The sequence below is a fragment of the Ovis aries genome, chromosome 18 (assembly GCF_016772045.2).
Source record: "Ovis aries strain OAR_USU_Benz2616 breed Rambouillet chromosome 18, ARS-UI_Ramb_v3.0, whole genome shotgun sequence".
NCBI lineage: Eukaryota > Metazoa > Chordata > Mammalia > Artiodactyla > Bovidae > Ovis > Ovis aries.
Window position 1 is genome coordinate 64,459,535 of NC_056071.1, and position 23,771 is coordinate 64,483,305.

General features: G+C 49.9%; 1 long non-coding RNA gene across 1 annotated transcript in view; it reads right to left on the reverse strand.

The window, feature by feature from the left end:
• Positions 1-23,771, reverse strand: part of LOC121817135 (uncharacterized) — a 30,752-nt gene that overhangs the window by 6,865 nt on the left and 116 nt on the right. Inside the window, exon 2 of the long non-coding RNA XR_009597298.1 lies at positions 395-22,823. This is a non-coding gene — a long non-coding RNA (uncharacterized LOC121817135). The remainder of the gene's footprint in view (positions 1-394; positions 22,824-23,771) is intronic.

Genomic DNA, 23,771 nt, shown 5'->3' on the forward strand with positions numbered 1-23,771 from the left:
ATTTTCCATTTGTTCCATCCGACCCCTGACCACAGGCCCTGACCTCCCTTCTAGAGCGCTTACTAAAAAATGCTTGCAGTTGTGAGCCTTCCTCTGCCCCTTTGAGGCAGACGGGTACCTCCTACAGCCCAGGAGTGTCTTTCTCAAGGACCTGAAAGTCGTTCCCTTGAAATGGACTCAGAAGGAAGGATATAGCTCCCATGGAGGTGAAATTCTGACTCAGCCGCCCTGTCTGATCTGCACTCACTCAGCCTTGGTGATTTTTCACTTGAACACCCACCCTCCACACGCCCCTTCCGACTCGCTCATCCTCTCTTTAAGCCACCTGTCACCTCTGCACAAGTCAGAATGGAACTCAGCTTTTCCCCTGCAGTCTGTAGTGACTGAATGATACCTGTTTTCACCGCTTTAGCTGATGTCGGCTGTGTTTATCCTTGACCATCTGTAGAATAGAACAGTATGTAAACCTTAATGAAAGTTCTCCAAGCACTTACAGTAGTGCCTGGAACACATTCAGGGTACTGACTATTATGATTATTATCATTTTTCATCTGTTTGAAAAAGGACTGCATTAGGAGTGTGCACACACAAAGATATATCGAGCCACAGGCCGAAGATGAATATATTTTATGCTTTCAACAGTTCCATAACAGTTTTTTAAAATGGACAATGTGTTAAAACTGTATGTTCTCACATGGAAAATTATTCAAAACATATGTGTAGATGAAACAAGCAAGGTCCAAAACAGTTTGCATAATAGAATCACATTATATGCATACACATATATAGCATCCCAAAATATAACATATATATATATATATAAAAAATACTGTTGTCCAGTCACCAAATCGTATCCAACTCTTTGCAACTTCATGGACTGCAGCACTCCAGGCTCCTGTGTCCTCCACTGTCTTCCAGACAGTGCTCAAATTCATATGTATTATGAATATATACGTTATATATAATAAGTATATATACATGTCTTTGGCAACCTAATGCAAAGAGTCAACTCACTGGAAAAGACCCCGATACTGGGAAAGATTGAGGGCAAGAGGAGAAGGGGGATGAATTGGTTAGATAACATCACCGACTCAATGGACATGAGTTTGAGCAAGCTCCTAGAGATAGTGAAGGGCAGGGAAGCCTGGCGTGCTGCAGTCCATGGGGTCCCAAAGAGTAGGACTGAACAGCAATATGTATTATACCATATACTATATATATCAGTATTGCAAAAATTAAATATTCCAATATCTTATATATTTCTGGAATACGTGCACTGATCTTACACGTGTGCATTCCTGATTTTTTTTTAAATCGTGTGTCACCTATCAATGCAACATTTGGAGTCAGCAGGTCCCGGGGCCTCTCAGGCCATTACGCTGACCCGCAGTCTCCCTCCTCACCACCAGAGGGCGCCAGAAGCACCCACAGAGATTTCCCCACCCTCTGGCATATGGAGAAGGAAATGGCAACCCACTCCAGTGTTCTTGCCTGGAGAATCCCAGGGACGGGGGAGCCTGGTGGGCTGCCGTCTAGGGGGTCGCACAGAGTCGGACACGACTGAAGCGACTTAGCAGCAGCAGCAGCTGGCATATGGGATGCCTGAGCCTCCTCATGCTCAACTGTTTCTACATAACTGCTGCTCAGATTGTGCTGTGAACCGAACACTCTGTGCTTCCTGATGCATTCTCCCAGCATCATACCCTTTAAATGGAATTAAGCCCTTGTGAGATGGAAAAAACATTAACTCGGCCTAGTCCAGGTCATGGTGGGCTCTCCTAAGCTGGAAGGGGAGAATGGAAATTTTTTTGGAATTGTTTTTAATTGAAGTATAGCTGATAATCTTGGGTTCATTTCTGCTGTATTGTGCTTCAGGTGTACATATATATTCTTTTTCCTATTCTTTTCCATTACGGTTTATCACAGGGTGTTGGGTGTAATCCCCTGTGCTATACAGCGGGACCTTGTTCATTCATTCTATATGCAATAGGTTGCATCTGCTAACCCCAAGCGCCCCGTGCGTCCCTCCCCCACCCAGAAGTAATTCTTACTGAGCGCCTACAACATGCTGGACTTTCCCTCTGCACACAGCATCTTATCGAATTTTCACAACAATTAGGTTAGTGCTCTCAACCCCCACTTTTCAGGTGAGAACACTGAGATTCTGAGGGATTAAGTGATTGACCCAAGCTCACCAGCTAGTCACTAATAGACTCTGAATCCAAATGCAGGCCAGCAGGGTCCTAAGATTTTGCTTTACCCTCTATAAAGCCCTCACTTGTCTCCGAATTTATGAATTTGCTGTTGTTCAATCACTCAGTCGTATCCGACTCTTTGCAACCCAGGGACTGCAGCACACCAGGCTTAAGAAAATAAATGCAAGGTATATTGGTGGGAGACCCTCAATCAGAACTCAGGTGTCCCGGTGCCCAGAATGTACTCTTCCTAATGCTCTCTCTGCCTTCAGGTCTGATGTGTGCCCAGCTGGGACCAGTGCAGAAACACCAAGGCCTGGCATAGCTCTCTGACTTGCCATGTTGTTCAAAATTCAAAATGAAAAGCAGTAAAAAAAAAAAACAAAAAAACCCTCTCCTTCCAACGCTCTGTGCCCTCTCTGCCCCAAACCATCCACTCACCCCAGTTCCACTCCCCGAGACAAACTTGCTTGTTTTTCCAGAGATTATCTTTAATGTTTGTAAATCAATGCTGTTTTATTCAGAGTTGGCTATAGCTCTGGCTATGGTCTCCCCTAAAACCCAAAGACAGTGTCACCCAGAATTTTTATTACTACTGCTCCCAAATTATAAAGACAAAACTCAGGGCCTTGGGATTTGCAGTGAACTGCCCAAGGTCCCACCGGAGAAGGCAATGGCAACCCACTCCAGTACTCTTGCCTAGAAAATCCCATGGACGGAGGAGCCTGGTAGGCTGCAGTCCATGGGGTCACTAAGAGTCGGGCACGACTGAGCGACTTCACTTTCACTTTTCACTTTCATGCATTGGAGAAGAAAATGGCAACCCACTCCAGTGTTCTTGCCTGGAGAATCCCAGGGACAGAGGAGCCTGGTGGGCTGCCATCTATGGGGTTGCACAGGGTCAGATACGACTGAAGTGACTTAGCAGCAGCAGCAGCAGCCCAAGGTCCCACAGCTGGATGACCGAGGGTCTGAACCTAGGGCTGGCTCTCTGAGCAGGCAGGCCCCTGAGTCCCGCTCTTAGTGTTCCCTTTGTGTCCATGTCACCCTCTCCTGCCTCCCTTCCCTTTCCCCGCTGTAATCACTTCTAAATCCTCACCTAACTCAAGTGTTGCTCTATTTGAATCACAGGGAGGAGGACCTTAATGATGGTTCCAGCCCCCACACTTTACAGATGGGCAAACTGAGGCCCAGAGAGGCTCCTGCCAATGTTCAGATTTTCACAACCAGCCCTTGTTCAGCTGTTCCCTTTACCACCTCAGTCTGCCCAAATCCCTCCTGCCCGTGAACCGCTCACATAAACAGCCAGCCAGTTTTTCCTGTGAGAGCACCCCCGGTTCTGCACTTTCCTCTCATCGGTCAACACATTCCCAGCAACCCTCCAAGGGTCAAAACGCTGGCCCTGCCACCTTCTCTCCTCTCCTCCTGTGACAGCTGGAACCTTACCCATGCTGCTACCCCCTCCACCGACTCGGCTCAGTTCAGTTCAGTTCAGTTCAGTTGCTCAGTCGTGTCCGACTCTTTGCGACCCCATGAATCGCAGCACGACAGACCTCCCTGTTCATCACCATCTCCGTTGAGTTCACTCAGACTCACATCCATTGAGTCCGTGATGCCATCCAGCCATCTCATCCTCGGTCGTCCCCTTCTCCTCCTGCCCCCAATCCCTCCCAGCATTAGAGTTTTTTCCAATGAGTCAACTCTTCGCGTGAGGTGGCCAAAGTACTGGAGTTTCAGCTTCAGCATCATTCCTTCCAAAGAAATCCCAGGGCTGATCTCCTTCAGAATGGACTGGTTGGATCTCCTTGCAGTCCAAGGGACTCTCAAGAGTCTTCTCCAACACCACAGTTCAAAAGCATCAATTCTTCAGCGCTCAGCCTTCTTCACAGTCCAACTCTCACATCCATACATGACCACAGAAAAAACCATAGCCTTGACTAGATGGACCTTAGTCGGCAAAGTAATGTTTCTGCTTTTGAATATGCTATCTAGGTTGGTCATAACTTTTCTTCCAAGGAGTAAGCGTCTTTTAATTTCATGGCTGCAGTCACCATCTGCAGTGATTCTGGAGCCCAAAAAATAAAGTCTGACACTGTTTCCACATCTATTTCCCATGAAGTGATGGGACCGGATGCCATGATCTTCGTTTTCTGAATGTTGAGCTCTAGGCCAACTTTTTTGCTCTCCTCTTTCACTTTCATCAGGAGGCTTTTTAGCTCCTCTTCACTTTCTGCCATAAGGGTGGTGTCATCTGCATATCTGAGGTTATTGATATTTCTCCCGGCAACCTGGATTCCAGCTTGTGTTTCTTCCAGTCCAGCATTTCTCATGATGTGCTCTGCATATAAGTTAAATAAGCAGGGTGACAATATACAGCCTTGACATACTCCTTTGCCTATTTGGAACCAGTCTGTTGTTCCATGTCCAGTTCTAACTGTTGCTTCCTGACCTGCATACAGATTTCTCAAGATGTAGGTCAGGTGGTCTGGTATTCACATCTCTTTCAGAATGTTCCACAGTTTATTGTGAGCCACACAGTCAAAGGCTTTGGCATAGTCAATAAAGCAGAAATATATGTTTTTCTGGAACTCTCTTGCTTTTTCCATGATCCAGCAGATGTTGGCAATTTGATCTCTGGTTCCTCTGCCTTTTCTAGAACCAGCTTGAACATCAGGGAGTTCACGGTTCACGTATTGCTGAAGCACGGCTTGGAGAATTTTGAGCATTACTTTACTAGCATGTGAGATGAGTGCAATTGTGCGGTAGTTTGAGCATTCTTTGGCATTGCCTTTCTTTGGGATTGGAATGAAAACTGACCTTTTCCAGTCCTGTGGCCACTGCTGAGTTTTCCACATTTGCTGGCATATTGAGTGCAGCACGTTCACAGCATCATCTTTCAGGACTTGAGACAGCTCAACTGGAATTCCATCACCTCCACTAGCTTTGTTCCTAGTGATGCTTTCTAAGGCCCACTTGACTTCACATTCCAAGATGTCTGGCTCTAGATTAGTGATCACATCATCATGACTATCTGGGTCGTGAAGATCTTTTTTGTACAGTTCTTCCATGTATTCTTGCCACCTCTTCTTAATATCTTCTGCTTCTGTTATTAGCTATTTATCCTTCAGTCTCATATCTCCCTGGTGACCCATCCAGAGGCACTCAAGACCTATCCCTCAGGTCTAACCTCTCCCATAGACAGTGAGCTCAATGGGTACAGAGCCTGAGCCCGTCTTGTTCACCACCGTGCCTCCAGCGTCTAGCGCTGTGCTCTACCCATAGACTGGCTGGTTTACAAGCTCAATCAAAGTCGGATGGAAGAATGAACGGTTGAAACCATCCGCCAGAAAGAAGAGCCTAACTCCACCAGGCACTTGTGCAATCAAAAGTTGTGTACAGTAATTCCAAGTGTTCCTTTGGAGTAGACTGAGGCGTGTGCACAGGGTAACTGGGAGAAATAATGTTAGGATAGTCTCTTCCCTCTAATAAGCACCTCTGAACATCTGTGCCAGATTCTATGCTGAGGAAAAAAAAAAAGCCAACGGATGGACTAAGTGGGGCCCCGTTAGTCCTGCGAGGGTTCTTAGCATATAAACCTGATGAAGTCCCCCGCCCACTAACAATCCATAGGAGCTCCCAGCCGTGTCCGACTCTTTGAGACCCCATGGACTGTAGCCCGCCGGGCTCCTCTGTCCATGAGATTCTCCAGGCAGGAATACTGGAGTGGATTGCCATTTCCTACACGGCCTATCCGCCATATAATCTGAAGGGAATCCCAGAAAGTCCAATAAAAGACCCCGGCTTAAGTATCCCTAGATAGAAAGAGGAATGTCAAATCAGGGCTTGGAGCGAGAGCCAGGCCAAGACAAAACCGAGGGCGGAAGCCACGGCTTCGGAGGAGGTCGCGGAAACAAGGCCTTTAGGGCCCGGGCAGGGACGGCCACGGGAGGCCCGTAAGTTTTGAGAAACTCGTCCCATTCGCCAGAAACCAGTAAGCCGAGACAACGTTTCCGGGTGAGAAGGACCGCAAACCGCAGGCGGGCTCAGAAAGATGACGCGAGCGGCGCGCGAAGACACACATCCGCCCCGCCCGATGCATTGTGGGGCTTCAAGTCACCAATTGGACAGCAGTCTCGCGAGCAAGCGAGATTCACGCGAAAGTCGGGGATCTAGAGGAGAGGTTCCCGTCCCCGTGGCAGGGATGGGCCAATCCCAGGGCGTCCGGTCCCCCCGGGGCGCGCCGACGCCGGGGCACGTGCCCGCAGCGGCCGCGACCCGGGTAAAGGGCTTAAGAGGGGTCTGGAGTCAAGACGGGCTTCCGGCCGGCGAAGCTCGCAGGCTGCCGGGGAGTCCCGCGTCCGCACGCCGCCGCCGTGGGCAAGTCCCAACCCTGACTGAACAAGGAGCCCGCTGGAAACGCGGTCCGGCCTTCAGTGCCCTCACCTGTGAGACGGGCCCAGGGCTGCCCCGAGGCCAGGGGAGTTGGGGTGCGTGGAACGCGCCGCCGGCTAGGAAGCGGGGCGAAGGCCAGGCGGGACTCGGCGGCTCCGGAAAGCGGGCGCCCGGCTCCACCAGCCCGGGAGGCTGACCGCGGATCACGCGCTGAGCAGAGCCCGCTGTCCTTGTCTGACTTCCGGGGCCCGCCGTCCAGAGTGGGCTTGTGGCGGTGCGAACCGCCTGCTCGCCTCGTGTCGTCTTACTAGGTCTTAGCAGCGGTATGGGGCGGCGTCGTAGAGGGGCGTCAGTGCTGACGCCGCACAGCCTGGGCGCGAAGGAGCCAGGGTTGGACCCAGGTGTCCACCTGCTCAGCCCGCAGGCCTTCCACCAGGTGGCTCCTGCACCCAGAGGAGCCCATGCAGCTCCTCCAGAAGGTACTCGGCTCTCGTCGGTGAGAACCGCCTGGCCCTCGTGCCCCCTTGATCTCCATCGTCGACCGCGGTGTCTGGAAGACCAGGCTCCTGGTCTTCTGGGAGCATACTCAGGATCCTGGAAGGGCGGGCGGGAGCTGCGAGTTTCACCTTAAAGCGAGGGACGGGCCATAAGCAGGCTAGGCATGGCCACCCCGGGACCCTTTCCCCAAAGAACCAGAGCCACCCACCGCCGCATTAGGAGGTGTGATCCCCCTCTAGAGGAGGGGCTCTTGACCCTTGCGGTCATCACAGCAGCCCCTGCCTCACTTTCTTTGTTAACAGACTTAAAAAGTTTCTGGTTTGCTGCAAAGAGTAAAGGGGTACCTCATGCCATCACCACACACAGCACAATTTCCTTTATGATTGACATGTTAGTATCTCCTTTGTTACTAACATATTATGTGGTTGCTGCGTTTGCTACAATTGATTAACGGTACAGACACGTTACTGTTAACTGGAGTCCACAGCTTGTTCAGAGTTTCTTCGTTTTTTCCCCAGTATGTTTCTTCTGCGTCAGGAGCCCGGCCAGAATACTGCATCACGTGATTGTCCACCTGACTTTTTCATTGTGAAGGTGCGGTATTGAGAGATGAGGTTAAAGAAGCATGTACTTGCTGAACTCCTTGGCTTCGAGTCTAAGTAAATGCTAGGGGGGAAGCTGCTGCCGGGGGCTGCGTTCTGATGTTGTGTGTGACAAGTGACAGCCGAGGGGGCGCTGGGTTCTGGGGAAAGGCAGGGCTCCGAGGAGGAGTTCCTTCCAGAGCAGCGCCTCCTGTTGGGGTGACGGAGAGTTATTGTTTAGAATAGAAATTTTTTGTTTGGACATGGTCGGACACGACTGACGCGACTTAGCAGCAGCAGCAGCAGTAGTGATGGTTGCCACCGATTGTACACTTAAAATGCTTCAATTTTAGGTATGAGTGCGTGCATGCTAAGTCATCTCAGTTGTGTCCAACTCTGTGCGACCCTGTGGACTGCAACCCGCCAGGCTCCTCTGACCGTGGGATTCTCCAGGTGAGAACACGAGTGGGTTGCTGTGCGCTCCTCCAGGGGATCTTCCTGACCCAGGGATCGAAACTGTGTCTCCTATGTCTACGTGCGTGGGCAGGTGGATTCTTTACCACTAGCGCCACCTGGGAAGTCCCCGTTTTGTGTATATTTTACCACATTTTTTTTTAAGCTGAAGAAATAAATACGCAATTTAAACAAGATACCTGGTCTTAGCTTTTCAATAAGGGAAACCTATGTGTATATACTTCAAAACTAAACAGAACTGTGCCCAGAAGGCCCTACATTCCTCCCAGACCTGGGATCAGGGCTCAGTGCAGACTGGGCTCCAGCAGTGCCATCACGGACTGTTACTAATAACAGTAGCATTAACAAGAGCTGCTGTGAGTGATCTCTCACTGTTCTGGCAGCGTTACCACCTTATCTCACGTATTCCTTACAGAGCTGCCGGAGCAGTTACGTTCGTTAGCTTCATGTAAAGAAGGGGAAGATGGCACAGAGAATTTAGGGGACTCACCCAAGGTCACACAGCTGGTAGTGGCAGCACCAGGATCCTATCAGAGCCAGAACTTGCTCACCCCCACTGCCACGCCAGCCTCACATTCCAAACCCCTCCAAAGGCAGCCTAGTAGCGGGAGAAAGGTATCCTTCAACAAGCCTGCGAGCGAGGCAGGTGGATGTCTGCGGAGTCCTCATCTGGTCGAAGTGAGGACTATCAGCAGAGCCGCTGGTTGCCTGCTGTGCAAAACTCACGGCCCCGGTTTACTGAGCGCCTGGGTCTGCTCTGTGCTGGTGGCTCCGTGCATCGCCTGTAGGTCTCTAGCCCCACACTGGCTCGATGTCAGTGTTCAACCAAAACATGCCATAGCCAAGTAATTTGGGGAACACCACACCTCCCCGCCTCCTAGAGAGTCACGTGGCTTTTGCAAAAATCTCACATTCCACGGAAAAGTCCTGTCCTTAAGCTTTGTTTAGCATAGGGATTCCCAGCCTCCCTTGATCCCAGAGGCCCATTTTCAACGTACAACCAGCCCTCACCCTCCAGGTTGCGGTGCAGTTTCTCCAGACAATACTGGGCAACGTGCTTCTAAACACAGCGTCTCACGACTTCATGGGCAAGGAACAGACAGAAAGCTTCAGTGGCTTAACCACGGCCCCTTCTTGCTCAACTTAGAAAATAAATACAAAATTGCTTAGGATAGACAAACAGCAATTGTCAGAGTTAAAGAAGGCCAACTGGCAGTGCAGAGGATTCCAGCATCTACTGGGGTCAAGGAAATAGTGTGTGTTTACCGATGAAACACTAGGTCCTGTCACTTTCAGGGCAAAATTGGGGTTTATCTTGTCAATAAAATTGTGGACATGTCCACTCTGCCTTCATGCTGAAAAGGGGCCGTTGCACTGAGGTTCGACAAAGTCCCACCTAGAAGGATGCCATGCCGTGTGCTCTGCACCTCGCCAGATAGGGAGTCCCGCTGGAAATTTGGGGCAGGGGGCTGTAAAATGCTTCCATCCCTCGAAGTAAAGGAGGAAACTGTTTTCTCAAAGTGAACAACTGGATGCTTAACCCTCCAAGCAGATACTTGGATGACCATGCTGTCACTCTAGGCCAGTGATCACCATTTTACAGATGGAAAGTGGAGGCTCAGAGAGTGGCTGCCGGGGGATATTTGGAAGAGAGAGGGAGCAATGGCAGCCCCTCTGTGCTTGGTGCTACATTAGAGACTGGGGGGTGGGGGAGATAGCCCACACTGTCTTGATGGTTAAAAGGCTCTAGACGTGCAATATCACCTGAGTTTGAGTTCTTCCTATGCATCTTGCTGCCTATGAGATCTTAAGCAGGTTACTTCTGCCTTCGACTATTGCCCTGTCTTCAAACTGCAGTGATAATAAGCTATCTCACTAACGTTGTGGACATCAGATAAAGCCATCAGGTCAGGCTAGCTCGTGACGGTGCACAGCTGTGCTTGTCAGAGGCATGACTCCCCAGCCGCAAACGTGTGCAGGCCATTCCACCGGCTCCATTTTCTGTAACAGCCTAATTTCTGACCCCAGTTCCCATCCCACGATTCCACGGGCTGGCACATCACAGGAGTCCGTTCCAGAGTTCTGCGCCTTCCTGAGTCAGGACTCCCCAGGAACAGGGCCTGGGTGGGGTAGGATGGGACCTGCTGGCCACTCCTCACCCACCCACACCAGTCACTGCAGCCCCTGGATCCCACACCACAGCACCGCCCCCAGCCTCGAGGGCTGCTTTGGTGAGCCTGTTGGGCGTCCTGCACCTGAGCGCACCCCCCCTGCGTTGCTCTCTGGGGGCCGGTGGGCAGCAGGCCTGGGACCCCCTCCCCTACCTCTCCCCGCAGCCCAGGATACCTCATCACCCACTGCTTCTCCAGGACACTTTGCCCACAAGGGAGGCTCCAGGTCTTCCTTCCTTTTCCTCACATCCTTGTCTGGGACTTAGGGGAAAAACCGAAGTCTGAAAGACCCACAGGCCCCTTCCGCTTTCAGTCCTGCGGCACGGGGCCCAGGCTGGCTCCTACTTGCAGGGGGCGAAGGAGCAGGAAGAGGGAAGGAAAGTGGCAAGGTAGGCGGCCCCTGCTTACACAGCTCCGGCAGGCATAGAGCTTAGTTACTGTGGGCCAGTCAAATGACAGCAGTCCCTGCAGGGCTCGGATATCAGTCACCTCGGTGTGTTAACGAGAGTGACTGCCTCAGGTACAAGCTGTGCCGTGGGCTATTCAGCCTGCACCCACCCTTCATGGCGCTGCTTTCAAAGTCTTGCCCACTGCACACCTGCTACTCAGTTCCTGCACAGCCAGCAAAGTGTGCAGTTGTGTTGCCTTCTGTGATAAACCCACTTAACAGGTTACAAAAATGTATCAATGGAGGAACCTCCCGGGTGGTCCAGTGGCTAAGACTGTATGCTCCGCAATGCAAAGGGGCCTGGGTTTAATCCCTGGGTGCGAACTAGATCTCACAACGAAGAGCCGCCTGCCCTAAAGGACTCACATGCTTCTGTGAAGACCGAAGGTCCCACCTGTAGCAACTAAGACCTGACCTAAAAATATACAAAGTAAAATAAATAAAATTTTTAAACTGTCTCACTGACACAGGGAGTTGGCCAAAAGGTGGAAGTGCAGGCAAGGTACCAAAACTGCTCATAACGCTCCAGTGAGATGGGGGTGAACCGGTTTTCCCAGGCGGCGCTAGTGGCAAGGAACCTGCCTGCCAGTGCAGGAGACAGAAGCGAGGCAGGTGCAATCCCTGGGTCGAGGAGGAAGTGACTTGGCACGCGTGTGACAATTCTAGAAGGACGAACTGGTGGGAGGTGTGGATTCCGCGGCTGCTCCAGGGCCAGAAGTGTGCGGCTAAGGAACCTGGTGAGTGATGAGAAGGAGGAAGGCTCGGAGGAAGTGGCGCCAACAAAAACCTTCACGGTAAAGAAGTCAGAGATGTTTCAAATCGTTGAACGTGCAATGGCCACGTCGGAAGCTGGTTCAGATCTAGAAGGGACAATGGCAGTTCACCATGGCAGAGAAAAGATGCTCGTTCCCTATTGTCAGTTATACAATGAGGAGAGGGCAAGCACTGTTCAAACTACTCCTGATAAGTTTTCCTTAAAATTGTGGTTAAAGACACATACTAGAAAGTCCACTTCCAAGTATCCAGTCCTGTGGCATTAAGTCCACTCACACTGTTGAAAAAGTCAGACCACTTCATGAATTTGTGTCACCTTTGTGCGAAACTGTGCTCGCCTCCTCGTATCTTTCCAATTTTAGTATCTGTGTGACCTCTGTACAAAGAAATAGAGCACTCTAATTCTCAGTGCTTCTAGTGGTTTAAGTTAGAATGTACTAGATAAATGTTAGTTGTGCTATTTTTTATTTCCCTATGCAATTATAACCAAGAAGAAAATTGTTAACGTTTGAAGGTCATAAAACAATCACACTTTCCCCACTGATTTTTTTTCTCATACTTGCTCATTAAACAATTTCTATGGGGACAAAGTTCACATAACAAAATTCACCACCTTAACCATTTTAAAGTTACACTTCAGTGGTTTTTAGTGTATTAATGGTATCCTGCAAACCTCCCCCACCCACTGACTAAGGTGGTTCTGCATGTGTTCACCTGGGGGCAGTCATTTTTAGAGTCCCATGCTACCTTGCAAATCAAGGACTGCCTTACTTCAAAATATTACCCTCTCACAGAGAAATCAACGCAGTCATTTCTGTAGCCTCAGCGCTGTGGACCCCTGATCCCCAGCTGGGAGTCCTGCCTGTGCCACCATCCAGCCCTGTCATTTTCAGTGAGGTATGCAATCTCTCCGAGACTTGGTTTCCTCAGCTATCAATTAGGGATAGTCACGTGTTTGTTCACTCAGTAAATATTCAGAGCCCCAGCTATGTGCTGAGCTTTGTTCCAGGAGCTGGAGATACAAATCCTGAGGCTTCCAGGGCATGTGGTGGGGCTCCTGCTCTGAGCAAGGTGCGCCCAGGGGACACTTTCTGTCACCAAACTGAGAAGGCACTGCCCCTGGAAGAGAGCTGTTGGCATCTGCTCTTAAAAAAAAAAAAAAAAAAAAAAGCTCCTTTATAATTAGGAAGAGATATAGAGTCACCTGCTCTGATTATCTTTATCATTAAGTAGTAGTTCAAGATTTCCACTATCAGCAGAGTTCCCCGAGTCAAACCTACTCTCTCTGCAGTCAGCCAGCTCTCCCTTCCCAGTACTTCTCCTGAGGGTGCCCCATTATCCAGCAAGCTTTTTGTATATTTTGAATTATGTTAATGCCTCATCACCTGATGCACTGGGGTCTTGTTCTTCAAGAAGAAGAAACTGGTGTAAGCCAGGAATCATAACATTTTATCATTGGAGTGTCTGTACCCTTAAACAACTTATTTTAATTTAAACTCTACAAAAGAAAAATATATTTACGTATAAAAGTATATTCATGTATTTGCCAACTTTACTGGATACATAGCTTCTTTCAACCCTCATTTAACTCATTATCTATTTGCAGAGGTAGGAACACTAAAAAACTAAAGAGCCTGCATTTCCCAGACTCTCTTGCAGCTAGGATTCCATTGGACATAAGGTTTTGCCAATTAAACATATCCATGCAAGCTTTGGGGGTAATCTTTCCAAGGAGATTAGGGCAGTGGGGGCCAAGCAGACTCTGGCAGATGTGTATGTTGGCAGCAGCTGGACCTAAGCCCCACTGCCTGGTCACCTGCTTCACGGTGTGGGTGATCAGACAGGAACAAGCTCTGACTTCGGCTGGCTGCTGTAGTGGTAGGGCCATAAAGCACAGGTCTGGATCAGCCCCTGATGTCTGTGCCTTTCTGTAAGCACTCAACTCCCTCTGCAAAATCCCTTTCTACTTAGAATACCTGGAGTGGGTTATTTGCTGGCCTGAACGCTGAATGAGTCCACAGTGGCTTTTAAGTGAAGCGGAGCCTTTGGTTTGGGGAAGATGCCAATCAAACGCCTCCCTATCTTCCATGCACAATGTACACCTGTGATAGATTGTGTATAATTTCTTGGTTTCTTCAATGTGAGAGCTGAAAGGCACTGCATTAGCAGCTGATACACAGAATCCTAGATGTTTATGATTTTGCCAGTGTCTTCATTTATCTTCAGTTCAGTTCAGTTCAGTCGCTCAGTCATGTCTGACTCTTTGTGACCCCATGAATCGCAGCACGCCAGGCCTCCCTGTCCATAATTCAAGAATATTTTTAGGGACTTGCTGTTATCCAGTCTTCCAAAAAGTTCAACTTCATTTTCTTAGGAACTCCTTTTGCGTTCACATTTCACTGCTTACTGCAGCATTTCATTTCCCCTCCCTGTGAGTTTACACATCCTTGTCTGGTGACATCACACTTGGCCATGTGACTTGCTTCGACCAATGAAATATGAGAGGAAGTGACACGTGTCATTTCTGAGCAGAAACCTAAGAGCCAGCATGTGGTTCTCTCCATAGTTCATTCCTTCTGGCATAAAGCAGGTGCTCTGGCCTGACTGTTTGTGTCCCCTGCCCCAGGGGACATGCTGAAGCCCCAGCCCTCAAGCTGATGATATTTGGACATGAGGCCTTTGGGAGGGAATTAGTTCATGAGAGTGAATTCCTCATGAATGAGATTAGTGCCCTTATAAACAAACACTAGAGTGAATTCCCTGGTGGTCTAGTGGTTAGGGCTCAGTGCTTTCATTGCCGTGACCCAGATTCCATCCCTGGTTGGGGAACTAAGACCCCACAAGCCATGTGGCAAAAAAAAAAAAAAAAAAAAAACCACTATGAAGATGATTTCTCTCTTTGCTATGTAAGGACACAGCAAGAAGGTAGCCATCCATAAACCAGGAAGACAGTCCTTGCCAGAACCCAAGCATGCTGCACCCCCAAACCCAGACTCCCAGCCTCCAGAACCGTGAAAAATAAACGTTTGTTGGTTAAGCTAACCCCCAGTCAGTGTATTCTGTTATAGCAGCCAGAACTGGCCACACCACAGACAGTGCTCCAGATAGACGCTGTTCCATCAGCCTGGATCTCAGAAGATCACACGGGGCAAGGTTACAGCCAACCCCCGGTGGACATGTATCTGGGGCAAGAAATGAGCCTTTACTGTTCTAGCCACTGAGATCTGTGAGTCATCTGTCCCTGCAGTACAGCCCCGCCTCCTGTGATTGGAACAGTTACCCATACTCCCCCTGGGCCTGGGTGCTGCAGTCTGCTCCGCTGGGTTCTGCGACTATGGTGTGGAGATCATTTCATCAGCCTCCCCCTGGGCTCAATAAAAAACTAAAAATGCAACTACCATATGACCCAGCAATCCCACTCCTGGGCATGTATCTGGAGAAAACGATGCTTCAAAAAGACACACACACCCAGTGTTCAGTGCAGCCCTATTTACAACAGCCCAGACGTGGAACCAACTCAAATGCCCACGACAGAGAAAGAGACAAAGAAGCTGCGGCACATGTATATAATGGAAGAGCACTCAGGCGTAAAAACTAAAGAATGAAATAATGCCATTGGCAGTATGGGTGGACGTAGCAACGATTATCCTAAGTGAAGCAAGTCAGACAGAGAAAGACAAAGATCATATGAGATCACTTATGTGAGGAATTTAAAAATTGGTAGGGGTTTCCCTGATGGCTCAGTGGTAAAAAAAAATCTGCTCGTCAATGCAGGAGATACCGGTTCGATCCCTGATCCTGGAAGATCCTACGTGCCTCGGAACAACCACGCCCATGTGCTGTAAGTACTGAGCCTGTGCACTAGAACCCAGAAACCACGCCTACTGAAGCGCGAGCGTCCTAGGCCCGTGCTCCCCGGAAAGGGAGAGAATCCCGGGCACCGGACTAGCGAGGAGCCCCCACCGGCCGTGGCTAGAGAGACCCGTGCGCAGCAGCGAAATTCAGACATAAATGAATACAATTACTGTAAAAAATTGGTACAAATGAACTTATTTACAAGACACACAGAGACTCACAAGCATAGGAAACAAACTTACGGTGGTTACCAAAGCGGAAAGGAGTGGGGAGGGATGAATTAAGAGTTTGGGATTAACATTCCCACACTACTATATATAAAATAATCAACAAGGAACTACTCATTAGTGGGCTATCCTCCAATACAAAATAAAAAGTTTAATTGAAAAATAAAGACTGCCTGGATAACACAGGGAGCCCCACTCAATACTCTGCAATAACCTACATGGGAAAATCTGAATAAGAACAGATACAACTGAATCCTTTTGCTGCACATCTGAAACTACCGCAACACAGTAAATCAGCTATGCTCCCATATAAAATTAAAATTAAAAAAAAATTGCTACCTGGTCCTAATATGTATCGCTAACACAAAGGGATAGAACAGGAAGAGGGCGCGGAGCAGGAGCTTGTGTCTGAGGAAGCATGAATCACCTTCCAGGAAGGAAACCCCAGGAAACCGACAAGAGACGTAGCCTGGTGCCGGCGTCCCTCGGCTCGTGACCCAGGAAACTCTTCGCGAGGGTCAGGAGGCGGGCTCATGCCGCCTGCACCTGCGATGCCTGCTGCAGGCATCGGAGGCCCCGAGGACGAAGCTCCCTCTGCAGGCCCCACTTAGTGACAAGGCTGCATCCATGGCAGTGTGCGAGTGAGTCAGCTGCTGCAGCACAGAGATGCTGAGAGCAGCGTGTTGCCATAGCACTGCTAAGGGAGCTGCCAAAAGGTCACGTCTTCGCGCCGCCGTGGGCTTCCCAGGTGACGCCACGGCACAGAACCCGCCTGCGATACAGGAGACGGGGGTTCAATCCCTGGGTCAGGAAGATCCCCCGGAGACGGAAATGGCGACCCACTCCAGTACTTTTGCCTGGAGAATCCCATGGACAGAGGAGCATGGTGGGCTACAGTCCATGGGGTCGCAAAGAGTCGGACATGACTGAGCGAGCAGGCAGGCAGGCCTGTGGCACATCAGACACCGAGGTCTTTGGCTCACTCTGCTTTGCAAAAGACACGGTAACAGGCTTGCAGTGGGGTGATCTGTCCCACCAGAAGTCTCAGACAGCTTCATTTTCTGCAGATGGGGGCCTAGCTTCCTTCCACCCCACAGTCTCGAAGCTTCCACGATGCAGAATTCAGTGTTCTGGTCAGATGAAGAAGCTGTCTCTGGAATAGTGGTGCCCTCGTTTCCCTAGGGCTGCTGTAGTGAATCACCACACACTGGGTGGTTACAAGAGAAATGTGCTCTCACCCGGTTCTGAAGCCTAGACATCCAGAACCCAGGTGTGGGCAGGTTGGTTCCCTCTGGAGACTCAGGGGCATCTGCTCCAGGCCCCTCGTGGCTCCTGGTGGTGGCCAGCAGCCCTTGGCTTCCGGACACGCTGTTCCGGCCTCTGCCCCCATGGTCACCTGGCATTCATCCCGTGCGTGTCTGTGTGTCTGGGTCCAAATTTCCCTCTTCTCGTAAGGACACCAGGCACTGGATTTAGGGCCCACGCTAATCCAGAATGACCTCACCCCGACCTGATCACATCTGCAAAGACCCTATATCCAAATATGGTCGCATGAGGTTCCAGCGGTCAGGACATCAACATATCTTTCGGGGGGACATAGCTCAGCCCACAAGTGGCCTCTCAAATCCCCAGACAGCCCACCAAGTGACTCTTGATAAAGATACATGAAGAAATTTATATTTGTGTTGCCCCGTTCCCAGAGTCTTGAGGAAATGAAGGAATGCATTGTGGGGGACTTCCCTGGCAGTCCAGTGGCTAAGACTTTTATTTCCAATGCAGGGGGCCCAGGTTTGAGCCCTGGTCAGGGAACTAGATCCCACATGCTGCAACTAAGACCCAGCGCAGCCAAATAAATTTAAAAAGAATTTTTTTTTTAAGAAATGCTTCATGGGTACCATTTCAACCATGGATGGAGCTGAGCTCCAAAGACCTGGAATGACATAGAGTGAAGATCACAGTGTGTGTGTGTGACAGGAAGGGTGCTTAGCGCATGTCTGTAGCATCATGGACATCTCATGACCAATTCTTTACAAATCGGCTGCAATGTATCTGCAGGTAATGGCAGCTTACAGTGAACAGTGTGAGATTCAGGATCTCGGAAGAAGATTTAGCTTTGGGACCAGGGACCAGGCTTGATCACTCAAGAGCATTTGTGGTGCAGAGTTTTGTTAAAGTGAAAAAGAGAGAAAGCTTCTGACACAGATGTCAGAAGGGGTCGGAGATAAGAGAGACACCTCAAGGCTGAAGTTCACCAGGCGCCTCTCCAAAAAAATGCATTTTTGAGGTAGGATGGCACGAGGTGTGTCGTTCTCCAGCCATAAAACAATTGATATGAATACTGGTTTGTTGAGCTATTGTTAGCCCAAGGTTTGAGAAAAGGAAAAAAGTTAGTCCTAGGTGGAAACATTTTGAAGAAAGGCAAACTTTAAAGCAAATACATAGTTTCATTAACATAGCTTAAGAAAAATATTTCCATAAGAAGAAGACATTTGGTTAGCTCAAGGTTTGAGAAAAAGTTCAGGTGGGACCAGGTGTCGTCATAGCAACAGAGAATTTTAAGAGACACTTTTTAAGAGACACAATTTAAGAGGCAGCCTATTTCCAGGAGACCCTGGCCTTCCTGCCTGTTACGCTCTCAGTAATAGCTGCTGAGTCATACTTTTTAAAAATCTTCTGTTTTTTTTTTGGAATAACCTTGTAATTCACCAGGAAGGAACAGAAGTACTCTTTCCTCAGGCCTCGAAGACTCCCTCCTCACTCATGGTGAGCAAAATGCAGTTCCAGGCGCTGGCCTGCCCTGTGTTTCAGCATTGACCAAAGCAAGCCCTGCACTGCGTGGAATCTCATTCTAGCTGGGGGTGCAGACCCTGAGCAAGAATTGCAAGTATATCTCATATAGAGAAGCATGCTCCAAAGGAAAATGGAGCAATTAATAAAGGGGCGAGCAGTGGGGGTGTTATTTTGAAGGCTCCTCTAAAGGGTCCCACTTTAGTGGAGGTCTGGTGAAGAGAAGGAGCGAACCCTTTAGGATCCTGGAGGAATATTTTTTATTTCTTAAAAAAGTTTAATTGAAATATAGTTGATTTACACTGCTGTTAGTATCAGGTATACAGCAAAGTGATTCAGTTATAAGGGCATCAAGCCAGTCAACCCTACAGGAAATCAATCCCGAATATCCATTGGAAGGGCTGATGCTGAAGTTGAAGCTCCAATACTTTGGCCACCTGATGCAAAGAACTGACTCACTGGAAAAAACCCTGATTCTATTAAAGATTGAAGGCAGGAGGAGAAGGGGACGACAGAGGATGAGATGGTTGGATGGCATCACCAACTCGACGGACATGAGTTTGAACAAGCTCCGGGAGATGGTGATGGACAGGGAAGCTTGGCGTGCTGTAGTCCATGGGATCACAAAGAGTCAGACACAGCTGAGGGACTGAACTGAACTGAACTGAAAGGATGGAAAAGAGCTCACACTGACACTGATCCAGAGAAAGACGAGAGAACATGTTGACATCAGAAAAAAGTACATTTCAGAGCAAATAATTCCACTAGGAATAGGAGAGGCATTTCATAGTGTTCAAGGAATCAATTCACGAAAAGGTCACAACCATGTGAAATGTTTGTGTGTCTAATAACAGAGCTGCAACAGACAGGAATCAAAACCAGACTGAGCTGTGTGGAGAAAGACAATTGCAGTTATACGCTGAAAGTTCAATACATCTCTCAATAGAAAGAGCAGCACAGATATAAAGTCTTAACACTTCAGCCAAGCTGGATGGATAGGCATTTTCTGGAACACTCCATGTGACAACAGCAGGTGTGACTCCTAAGGTGGGGGGTCACCGTGCACAGAGGTACTAAGTGTCACAGGACATCCCAAGGTGGGGGGTCACCGCGCACAGAGGTTCTGAGTGTCACAGGGCTCAGGGGTGTTAGCAGGACACACAAGACCCACTGTGTGCACAGCACCCAAGGGTCAAGAAAGAGGAGGACCCAGAAGGGGTCAGTGGATTTGCCCACGTGCAGGCCATCTGGTGGCCTTCACCACGGCACCTGCCAGGGAGTGGGGTGGGGAGCTGGCCAAGAGGCAGCCCCCAGCTACGCTCCTTTGCAAGCAGTTTTGCTGAAAAGCATGAGCCGTGTTGGCAGGAGGTGTGGCAGGGGTGTCTCTTCTTTCTTTCCAAAGAAAGGGTGAGTTGGAGAAGGCTGGACACGGTTGAGAAGAGTCCAGGACGGAGAGAGGAATATTTGAGGGCGGGGAGAATTTCAGAGGCATGTCCAGGAGAAGGAGTGTGGGCTCCAGCGCCCCCAGGGAGCGGTTGCCTTGGCTGGGAACACAGACGTCCTCAAGTAAGAGAAGGGGCTGAGTCCCTCCAGAGAGGAACCGCCAGGGCGGCGGGAGGCGTCTCAGAGGACCTGGGGCTCAGCAGAGATTGAATTGCCTGCTTTAGAGGCAAATTTCCCCAACTTTACCAATGGGCGGTGGGATGCCAGCGGGACCACGGGCGGGCATTCCCGCTGGTCAGTGCCGTTGCTCGCTTGGCGGCTCTGGATCGGTCGCCCGGGTGGCCGTGGGAAGGTGAGCCTGGAGGCATTCCCGGGATGGACCCGGCCAGCAGGCAGGGAGGAGGTCTCGGGCCGGAGATGGCTCCGGAGTGCGGGTCCTCCCCGTCACCGCTAAAGGGCGCCACGACACCGCCCTGCTCCTGCGAGGCACTCCCCCTTGGCGCCCCAACCTCGCCAGGAGCCCAGGGAGCTTCCAGCCTCGCCCCAGGCTCGCTAGAGAGAAAAGGCGCCGAGACAGTAAAGGGGGTGGAGGCTGGGACGAGCGTCATCAGAGAGAGTCCTGCAGCCCGGCGGAGCGACCGGTGGGTGGAGTCCCGCGCCGGCGCCGAGATGCCGCCGCCTCATCTCATGCAGCTGGGGAGGTTCCACACCTAACGTGCGCCCTGTGGACAGGCCGCCGCTGCCACCCAGCCCCGTTCCCCGGGCGTGAGGCCTTCGTTTCACAGCCATCAATCAACCACGCGCCCATGTGGGCCCAGGCCCTGCTGGCGCTGGGAACGGGCCGTGGAATGAATGAATGAATGAATGAATGAATGAATGTGCGAGCCCAGTGTGGAATTTCCCCGGGGGAGAGGAGGACCCCAGGCGCAGAGCCTGAAAGTGCTGGGCCAGCCGGGCTTGGGCTGAGAGCTCAGTGTGGTGCAGGGCCGGGGGAAGGAGGGGAAAGGAGAGTGGGGCTGAAAGCGAGTCCCCAACTCAGATCCGAGGAGCCATCCGGTGCAGTCCAAGAAGGCAGGGAATGGACATGCCAACAGTTCATCACCAATTTCAGATAAAACACAAGTGGCTCAGCAGCCACTCCCACCCCCCATCATCTTAGAAAGGATTCTCTCACCAGCACCCACAGCCCACTGCCAACAGAATGCAGATTCGACTATGGACAGGAGAAAGCGGAGATGGCAAACCAAGTAGGCCAGGGGAGAAGGGGAGAGCCCACTTCTGGACGGAGGGCGCACCTCCACGAAGAGTCAGCTTCCCAGGAAGTCCTGCGCTAGGAAGCCAAGGCAGCATCTCACAAAAATATCCCCTCCCCTGTCAGCCTGGGGCAGTCTAGCCAGCCCTCAGAACAAGGAATTTACAGTGCCTGGCACTCAATCAACACTGACAATTCTTCTTACTATATATTTATTAAACAGCAAAAAAAGTGGAAGTCGTGACCGACTCTTTTCGACCCCATGGACTATACAGTCAGTCCATGGAATTCTCCAGGGAGAATACTGGAGTGGGTAGCGGTTCCCTTCTCCAGCGGACCTTCCTAACCCAGATCGAACCCAGGTCTCCCGCATTGCAGGCGGATTCTTTACCAACTGAACTATCAGGGAAATATCCTTGGAAAATAGAAATGCAAGCACATTTGATCAATGTACGGACCCTGATTACTCAGGTTCCTCTGATTCTCATCCTTTTAGAAGTAACACTTAATTTTGAAGCCATCAGACATACAGGGCTGCACATCTGGAGCCTGCCCCTCTGTTGCCCTGGCTCGGAGCCAAGCTGCAGACATTTGAGTCCCGTGGAGGCCCAAGTGGCTGCGTCTCCTGGGTGGTGCTGACTCACCCTGCAGGCTGCAAGCAGCCTCTCTCCATCTGCCAGGTCACTGCTGGGTTTCTGGTGCTCAAATGGTGTGTAGTCAATTCAGGGTTCACTAACCTGAACCTAATAGATCCTCTTCCATCCCAGTTCCTACCCCAAAGGACACAAGGCAGGGAGCAACCCTCGGCAGAGTGCCTGCTAATGATGCAGTCAGTGATAGTTGTCGGTGGCATTACTGTTTTTCGTTACTGTTGTGATCGTGGCACAAACTCACTATAGGTGCTTTATCTTTTCCCAGGAACATTAATTATGTCTGTTCAGGCATATGATACAAGAGTGGACTGGTGTGAAATAAGACAGACAGAGGACCAATATTATATGATAGCACTTCTGTGGAATCTAAAAAACGATTATACAAATGAACTTATTTACGAAGCAGAAATAGACTCACCGACATAGAAAACAAATTTATGGTTACCAAAGGGAATAGCAGAGTGGGGTGAAAGTGTTAGTTGTTCGGTTGTATCCGACTCTTTGTGACCCCATGGACTGTAGCCCACCAGGCACCTCTGTCCATGGGATTTTCCAGGCAAGAATACTGGAGTGGGGTGCCATTCCCTTCTCCAGAGCATCTTCCAATTCTGGTATTGAACCTGGGTCTCCTGCCTTTACCGTCTGAGCCACCAGGGAAACCCTAGTGGGCTGGGGTAGGGGAGACAGATTAGGAGTTCGGAACTGACATGTACACATTACTATATATAAATCAGGCAAGCAACAAGGATCTACTGTATAGCACAGAGAACTACACTCAATATCCCGTAATAACCTATAATGGAAAAGAATTGGAAACAAAAAATACATATGTATACATATACATAGACACACACACATATGTCTGTATATATACCTTGCTATACACGTGAAGCTATTAATAACCCAACATTGTAAATCAACTATACTTCAATTTAAAAAATTCCACACACAAAATAGAATGGACTGATGGTGGTCAGGAGGAGGATGGGCTATTAATCTGTCCCCTTTTCCATGAGCCATTTAAAGAATCATCTGATAGTCTTCATGTTCCAGCAGCTCCTGGGACTTGGCACCTGGCAATTGAGCAAGAATAGGTATACTGTATGTTTCCCAGTTTTCCAAAGATGATTTGGGGAAATCGAATCAGCCCATCTTCATTCCACCAATCAGGACTTAGCTCTCTGACTGTGCATTTTGATACAAAAATAGGGCCTTTGACTTCCCTTCCTCCACCCAACTTAAAAAGTGAGTTATGAGTTTGAACTTTCAAAAGCCAATTAACACTCCGTATAATAACTGTCACCTCTAAACCAAGAACTGAGCAGCATGGATTCTGGCCCTTAAGTCATCTCGGTATACCAAAGGAGGTCCAGGTAGCTGGGAGCCGGGGGCAGACGAACTGAGCAGGCACTGCAGCCCCTATCCTACCTTGTGTGGCTCCCGAGGCTAAGACCCTCGGAAGGACAGTGCCAGCTCGGGATGCTAGGGGAGCATCACCGTTCTACGCGGAGGCTCTCGCGTAGATCTCTCTCTTGGTCCTCGGGGCCTCCTGGGGGTAATCATATTCCCTTTAGCAACCCGGACACACAGCTTGGCTTCACCCCACCGTTCAGGTGTCACCTCCTGTGGCTTTCCTGTAGATCTCTCCTGCAGTCAGGCCTCTGTCTTTGCAGAAGCTGGTAGGTACTTGGACTGGGAATGTCCCCTCCCGAACTCCCTCCTTCTGGCCTAGCAATGTGACACTCCCCTCTTCTCCTCCCCCTCTGAAAAAGATCCCCTCTCCCGCTATGTGTGTTCTAAAACACAGAAAGCTATGTTTTAGCTCGACACATCGTAGTCATTCATTCTTTCAAAGAAAGAGCACAGGTTAAGGGCTTAGAACAACATCAAGCAAGAGATAAGTGCTCTAAACGCGTTAACTGGTTAACACCATTCATTTATGCACTCATTCATTCATTCATTCATTCAACATTGTTGTAGGGTCTCAGACTCTGTGCTGCTCGCTGAGGCCGCAGCAGTGA